This window comes from Mastomys coucha, unplaced genomic scaffold, assembly GCF_008632895.1.
Source record: "Mastomys coucha isolate ucsf_1 unplaced genomic scaffold, UCSF_Mcou_1 pScaffold14, whole genome shotgun sequence".
Lineage (NCBI taxonomy): Eukaryota > Metazoa > Chordata > Mammalia > Rodentia > Muridae > Mastomys > Mastomys coucha.
Window position 1 is genome coordinate 106,555,663 of NW_022196896.1, and position 8,869 is coordinate 106,564,531.

Below are 8,869 nucleotides of genomic sequence, written 5' to 3' on the forward strand. Positions count from 1 at the left end.
TTTTTTTTTGCCAGAAAATAGTAAATGGACACAAAATAAAGGCAGATAGTACTAACTTGTTAGCTGGTTGTGAGGGATTTTTTTAAAAGCCTTATGTATGAGGGGCCATGATAGACAGCATCGGTAGGAATGGAGGAGCTAGAGAAAAAAACTGAGCTGAAGGTGTTAGCAGCCCCATAAGAGGAACAACAATATCAACCAACCAGACCCCTTGAGCTCTCAGGGACTAAACCACCAACCAAAGATTACACATAGTAGGACCCATGGCTCCAGCCGCAAATGTAGCAGAGGATGGCCTTGTCGGTCATCAATGGGAAGGGAGGCCCTTGGTCCTGTGAGGGCTCGATGCCTCAGTGTAGGGGAATACCAGGATCAGAAAGCGGGAGTAGGCAGTTTGGTGAACAGGGGGAGGGTAGGGGGGTAGAAGGTTTTCAGAGGGGAAACCAGGAAAGAGGATAACATTTGAAATGTAAATAAAATATCTAATAAAAAAATAAGCACCAAAAAATACTAACACCAAAGAAAGGGAGAGAGAAAGAAAGAAAAGGGAAGCAAAGAAAGGAAGAAAGAAAGAAAGAAAGAAAGGAAGAAAGAAAGAAAGAAAGAAAGAAAGAAAGAAAGAAAGAAAGAAAGAAAGAAAGAAAGCATCAGCAAGGAGAGGAAAGTATCCCAGGGTAGGCGCCTCGGGTCTCAGTGTATTCATTCTTCCTGCTGCTCTTTTGGTCTCTCCCTGTGCTTGCTTTAAGAATGAACTTGGTGTTTCCATTCTCTAATTTTTGAAAACATATACATAGTGAATAAGCTCCATTTAATAGACATTCTGGGGTGCAGAGACCATCAGGCATCATCTGTATGTCCACAGAATTGTATCAGTGTGAGTAGTTAATAGAGTGTAGGAACTTAGAGAAGAGGTGGGAGGGAAAGAGTATCCTCACGTGTCAAATGCAGCCATCCACAAAATGTGGCCAAATTCCATCAGCTGTCTTTCTTATCTCCAGGCCAGGGACCATCTGGACAGAGAAGATGAAGTAATGGGAGAGGGGAGGAAGGGATTCAGGAAGAAGAAAGGGAGATGAGAAGATGGAAGGGCTAGGCACTCTAGGACAGCCCAGAAAGTGCTTTAGGTAAAGGTAGGTATTTGTTGAAGGTAGCTCTTGTATATTTCTCCCATCCTGAGGGATGCTTTTTGTTTCCTTCAATAAATACTACTTTTGTTAAAAAAGAAAAAATAAAGGGGCTAGGGAGATAACTCAGTGGTTAAGAGCGCTTGTTGCACATGTAGAAGACTTAGGTTCAGGTCCCAGCAGCCACATGGTTGCTTACAACTATAATTCTAGTTCCAGAGGAGCGGATGCCTCCTTCTTGCCCACATGGACACTGAACACAAGTGGTATGCAAACATACATGCACTCAAAATCACTTATATACATACAAAGAAAATAGATCTTTGCCCCCCAAATAAAACAAAAACAACAAGAAGACAGTATACATAATATAATCAGGTAATTTGGCAAGCTACCCAAAATTTAAAAAAAAAAAATTCTCAGTCTTGGTTACTCTTTGTGAATTTCTGAAACAATATAGAGAAGAAGAATGTATTGAGAAAACAGCACTCCTTTTTACTATTCAGATTTTCTTAATGCCCAAAGAAGTTAAGACAGAAGCTTCCTTTTTCCCAGTCTTCAACAAGCTCAAGTGACTTCACACTAGGCAACATTCATCCCCTGCCATGAGAATAAAACTACATCATGAGGTTGCTATGAAACCAACTGAAAAGATGCAAATAAAACATTTAGCCTGGAGTCCTAAAGTCTACCACATAGTGATAACTCTGTAGTGGTAGACAGTTAGAGGGGATGAGTGTGTTTACCACCATGTCGACACCACAGGTGGCCTAGGTCACCCAGACCTTCACAGACAAACATCGGGCATATGAGTCTCAGCACAACAGAGTAGCAGACAGACCCTTTAAAAATAGCACAGAAACTAAATTCTGGAGCATATGAATGTGTTGAAGCCTTTTCTGTACCATGACAGAGAGAGATGCAGAAGAGGAAGCTAAGAGGAGAAGGAGACAGAGGGGGAGAACTCAGTGAGCAAGCAGACTATGGTTAGTTACTTACTCCTTTGAAGGGAGAAAAACACAGCAAATTAAGGTAGGCTTTAGTTCTCTAAAAGTTTAACCCGTATAAATAAAATATGGTTATGCTTCTGTCCTCAAAAGTAGCCATTTGTGAGTGTAGTCCTCTCCTTGGCTACAGACAGACAAGGCTAAAGCAAGGGAAGAAGTGGAAAAGAAGCCAGTTGAGGAACACTGAGAATCCTTCACTTCCCCTAAAAGACTACCATGTTGATTTGTGATGCTCTTTGGAAGAACTTAGTAGCTACGGCAGTCATTAACATCAGAAGTTAAGTCCAACTCTAGGTGATTGTTATGGCAGAGCATTAAGGTTGTCAGCAGGGGATGCCCACTACTGGGATAGGCAGGGTACAGTTGAGTTAAGAAAATTAGAAGGTCATAGTTACTCTGCAAACTGAAAGATATCCCTGCTCTGCATGGGACTATTTATGGCTGTAAAGTACCTTGTCTTCTGCATTTTCTTTTCTTTTTCCTTTTCTTTCTTTTTTTTTTTTTACAGAGTAAGTAATTATTTTTTAAAGATTTACTTATTTATTACATAAAAGTACACTGTAGGCTGTCTTCAGACACTCTAGAAGAGGGCGTCAGATCTCATTTCGGATGATTGTGAGTCACCATGTGGTTGCTAGGATTTGAACTCGGGACCTTCGGAAGAACAGTTGGTGCTCTTAAGCTCTAAGCCACCTTTCCAGGCCCTCTTCTGCATTTTCAAAATGCTTGTTTACTGGGGCACAAGCTGGAGATGCTATTCAGAGGTTCAGTATTCTCTTGTTTTTCTGGGTCTATGATGGATGGGTAGTGGTGGCATCTTCATTTCTATATCATCATCGTTCAGTGGCTTCTCCCTCACGCTTTGTGAAGATGATTTATACATGAGGTAGGGGTATAATTTATCAACCAGCTTTAAAGCAAAAACACTATTAATAATTATAGTGAGATTATAGGTCTGGGTGGGCCAGAGAGAATAGGCAATTACGTTCTATGGAAGTAAGCATAGTGGACGACTCAGAGAGAACAGGATTCAGGGGAACTCTTGTTTGCCTTCCTTATTGCCATTGCAGTAACTCTTAGGAGAAAATGAGAAACTCGTTTGACAAGATCTTTCTGAGGGCCCTCAAAGATGGAGGCTTTTTGGTAATTCTCAATATCCATGTGCAGTCTTCATGCTCCCTGACAATGGGTGCTATATATAGTAGTTTCTGTTCATTAAACTTCTTAATTCAAATCTGTGCTAGAGTAATTTGGAAGAGCGGTCTGTGGGGTAAGATGAGTACTATTTGTGATAATGTAGTCACTATTCCCGAGTGTACCATTTAGCAAATAAAGTGTGAACTTTATATAAAAAAAAAAGAATAGGTCTGTTTTCACAGCAGCAGGCTGCTAGGAAGAAACCAATTCACACTGCTCAAAGGGATAAGAGCCAGCACGATGTCAATTTTTTTATGTTGGTAGTATGCCTCAGTCACTCTAACTACACATTTCCCTCCATTTTAAAAGAGATAACCAATTAAAAGGAGTATTTTAAATGTCATCTTCTGATAGGCTTATTCATATGGAACACAAGAAACTTCACAAAGGGATTCTTTCTTTCTTTTTTTTTTTTTTTAAATGACACTAGCTAGTGTTTTGGCAGATTGCAATAGAGGAAAATCAGATGCCATGATCACTACATAGAACTTGGGGGTGGTAGGGTCATATAAACAGTAGCATTCTGTGTGACCTTAATTAGGCTGACTATGCAACATTAATTGAGGCTTTGAGAAAGTTCTTGCCTTTTATGGTCATTAGGCTTCCTCCTGCTCCCTTGTGGCTGAAGTTGGTCTAGGTCTTTTGCAGCATCTTGAACAGTTGATGATTCTCAGTAAGAATCCTGTCTCCAAACAAGGCAGCAGTTCTCAACACTTGTAATATAGATTTATCTACGTGGACAGAATAAAAAAGCTTTGTGCAAAGCAGGGGTCATTCTGAGACCTAAAATCTAAGATAGAATCCTATGCAGGCTCAGCCAGGCTTCTTCCATAGCTACAGATCAGGACAAAATAAGTATATTTTACATTTCCTCTATTCTCATACCACAATACAAATTGACACCAAGCAAGCCATCAGCTTAGAATGACACCCATAATCAGGATGACCTCTATTCTCTGATAAGTTCAGTCCAGGATGTAATGTCAGTTTCCATAGGCTAAGAAGTTTGTCCCTCTGACAGGCTTTCACTTCACTGCCATTCCCAAGCCCCAGACAATTTTACCAGTGCTTTTGAGATTCCCCAATGCCTTCTTCAGATTTTAGTAATTTGCCTTGAGTGGATTATAGAACAACTGCTTATGATTTAAAAATTAGGATTGGGTTACATCTAATTGAGTTGTTGGCCAAAGGAGACCCATGGGAATCTCCAGATAACACAGACGATAGACAAGAGTATAGGCTCCTCCAACATATTGACAGCAAGGCCCTATTGCTGAAGACAACACCTATAGGTCTCCATGAAGACATCTCCTTTAATGGAGATGTCAAGCTGATAACTGCATAGAGCCTTTGTCCCTACAATCCAGTACCTTTGGAAGAGGAAGGTACTCTGTGTACTTTCAAAAGAGAAATGTAAAAACCAAGCTAGCCACAAACCCTTTATCTACAAAGATCTACTACCTGCAAGATATTGTAGATCAGTGGTGGCAGCGAGTTTGTGGGAATAATCAACCAATATCTGTTTTGACTTGTGCCCACTCCATGAGGTAGAACCCTTACTCAACACAGGAACCTGAGACTAAATAGCCCAGGGACTTAAGTTAAAAACCAAACAATATAGGTCTATAAAAGGAAAAAGGATATAATGTTAAAAGGACTCCAAGTGTTATCTTGCTGGACTCATAGATCAGTGCCTATTTCATCCATCTTCAGAGAAGCTTCCACCTGGAGAAGATGGGAACAAATAGAGACCCACAGGCAGTCATTATGTTGAGAGTAAGAGGGTTTGGAACGCTCAGCCCTAAATGGGATATTTCCATCAAACCCCTCCCCTTAGAGCTCAGGGAACCCTGCACAACAAGGAGGTGAAAAGAATGTAAAAATAAGAAGAGATGGAGGACACCAAGAAAGCAAGGCCCTCTAAATCAACTAATCAAAGCCCATATGGATTGACTAGACTAAGTGGCTGAATATAAACCTAGTCACCAGGGTAAAACTAAACAACTGAACTGTCATTTATACCTGCTGGAAAAATCAGTATCTCCAATACAGTGATACTGGATATATCAACCACTCTAGGGTAAGCCTCTTGCTTAGGAGTAGTTGTTCAATAAATAATAGACTCCAGAACTTTCTGTGTGCTTTTATTTGATTGAAGTTTGGTGGATTTTAGGGTAGTGGTGGTTTTCTGTTTTGTTTTCTTGATTTTAGAGCATTTTGGTATTGCATTGGGTTTTGCTTGTTTTTGAGAAAGAACTTAAAGTTGGGTGGATAAGAAGAAAGAGAGAATCAGGAAGGACTTGGGGGAAGGAAAATATGATCAAAATACATTTAAGGTCAAAATTGTTTTAAACAATAAAAATATGATGAAAAAGAAAATTAGCACATTTTATTGACATATATATCACAGTCCACAAAATTAATGCATTTAAAGTAATTTGCTTACCCTCACACACACACACATACACACACATACACACACACATACACATAAATTGAAGTTATGCCACATGAGTGACTAATGCCCTCCCCAAGACCCACAGACTATCTAATAAAAACACCCAGTACTTGCTATGAGATATCTCTCTTTCCTTATTGGTCAGGGCAGTCCAAGAGATTCCTAAGACAGTATAGTCTATTGCTTTTGTCCTTGATCTTCTTCACTGAATATGAAACCTAGTCTACATTTCTGAGGATGTACATGATACTTTGGAAATAGGACTTAGAGGAGTTGAGAGGGAATGGAAGCCTCCTACATGGATTTTAACTCTGATAAGCTGCTAAGCAAGTTACTAATGATTGGAATTACCCAATAGTCTTTCATAGTTGTGACATTTATAAAGCACAACAATGGTTAGCATGGAAAGATCACCAAAGATACAAAAGTGACACTTACATCTTAGGTGTAACCAATAACCACTAACTGGACTTGTGATCCACTCAGTTCGAAGAAATTCTTGACTGATACTATAAAGCTAGCCAAATAGCAATTATCTTTGGGATGAACCTGCTCTTGCCACTTTCCCAAGCAAATATGAGTTCTAACTGCATTATAAATATGTATCTTTATATTCATGGATCACCATAGACCTCACCCTTCATCCAAGAAGCATCTTGTTGTAGCAGATGGGATCCATTACATGAATAGAGAGCTGGGCAAAGTGGAGAGAGAAATTGGCTGTAGGGTACTCAGCTCCAACAAATATACGTACATTTAATATATATAATGATGTTTATCAGTATATTGAAAAATATTTTAAAGACAAAAGAGATATGTATCTGATATATTATAGACTGCTCATTGCTACAAAAGAGTTTTTTGTTTTTGTTTTTGTTTTTTTATCCAAAACACAGTGCTTATGAAGCTAATAAATGGAAAACTTATTCTGGCACAGTTTTGTTTTGGGCTGGTTCTTTTGATTGAATCAGAACTCTAAGTTCAATATGGTGGAAAGTGATAAAGGACTTGGAGTGATTGCGTCCTCCATAGGTGGGCCCTCATATCTACAAACATGCATTAATGAGTGCATACACACCCCTCCACAGGTATAGTCACATTCAAACATTCATTTACATGTGCACACACATACTTTTATACACAATTCTTAAACAAATAAATGAATGTTGAATAAAGTCTAAATAAAGCCTGTTTGCCCAGCCTTTCCATTTCACAATAGGTAGCATTGCAAATATGTCTTATGGAGATAATTATTCTTGAATTAGAATTACAGCTCATTTACTAACAAGAAAGTGGATAAAAGTTAGTAATGAAAATTTTACAATGCCCTGAACACAGTTATCTCAGGTTTCTGAAATTTATTCTCATTCAAAATGCTTCAAAAATACTTAAAATATGTTGAAGTATTTTAAAATATTGGGGTAGTGGTACAAGTCTGGAATTGCAGCATTTGGGAGGAGAAAGCAGAATAATACAGAGTTCAAGACTAGCCTTGGCTGACATAATGAATTTCAGGCCAGCTAGGGCTACATGAGATTTTGTTTAAAAAAATATACTGTAAGATATAAAAATATTTTTTTAGACATTTATCTTTATTAAGTGAGCACACTCTGTAGTCATAAAACACTTTAGAGAAAGACTAGTGAAATTATAACACTATATTTTCAGCAAGACTGGCAGTTTCTTTCATCTGATAAACTGAGTTTTTCTTTAGCTAAGAGATATGTCTGAAACCAACATTGGTATAGAAAGGGGGAAGAATATATTTTTGGAGAAATTTCTTTTTTTCCTTTATTTTATTTTATTTTATTTTATTTTTTACTTTTTTATTAAATATTTTCTTTATTTACATGTCATATCTACTTTTCCAGTTTCCCCTCCAAAAAAAATAATAAAAAAATAAAACAAAACCAAAAACAAACCCCTGTTCCCTCCCCTGTACCCCTGCTCACCACCCCACCCTCTCCTGCTTCCTGGTCCTGGCACTTCTCTACACTGGAGCATAGAACCTTCACAGGACCAAGGGCCTCTCCTCCCATTGATGACTGACTTGGCCATCCTCTACTATACATATGCTACTGGAGCCATGAGTCCCACCATGTGTACTCTTTGGTTGGAGTTTTAGTCCCTGGGAGCTCTGAGAGTACTAGTTAGTTCATATTGTTGTTCGTCCTAAGGGGCTGCAAACCCTTCAGCTCCTTGGGTCCTTTCTCTATATACAAATATTTTTAAGGAAATAAAAGTTGAAGTACATGTTTCAGAAAAAACTCAAACTTTAAAAACTATACTTTTAGAGGTTCTTAAAATGTAATCACTATTAATAAAACAGTTATTATCATACACTGTACTATAAAATATATTTTCAATTAATTGTGTTTTAGTGATCTTTTGGTATGTCCTCATTTTTAAAAAAAGACTTGGGTTAATATTTATCTCTGTGGATAGTAAAGGTAAGCTGACAGCTTAAGGCTAATAATTTATAGGTTGACAAAAAAATTTGAGGTTTAAAATAAGTACCATCTTAAAATTGAAAATGATTTATTATTTTTGTAGGTAATTCTTTTCCATGACATAATTTCCTTACCTGCCTTTATTCTCATACCCTTTTAATGCTGTACAACATATGCTAGCCCTCCCTACATGCCATGGATGTTGAATTGTAGATTCTAGTTAGGTTAACAACATTAGCAGCATACTTCCTTCATCTATGCCAAAATCACTTTGTCTTAAATCTCTTCCTTGGAGGCAAGTTTATTTATTTAGAGACAAGAGGGCCATTCCATCCGAAACACACCCAGACAAGAGTACATACAGTGATGTGTTAGCCAGACTGCTTGATGAGGAAGATTGCTGCCATGCTGTGCATGAAGATGTCCCAAGGCACAAATAAAAATACGTGTGTGTAACCTGGATACCAGCTGAAGCTTCATATTCAGTGAAAACTCTCTTCTAAAAATGAACTGGGCTGAAAGTAACAAAGCAGGATACTTGATATTCTCCTTTGACCTTCTTAAATATGCATCCATACTCAGTTATCCATATGGACACATAAACTACATACAAATACGCTTTTACACGCACGC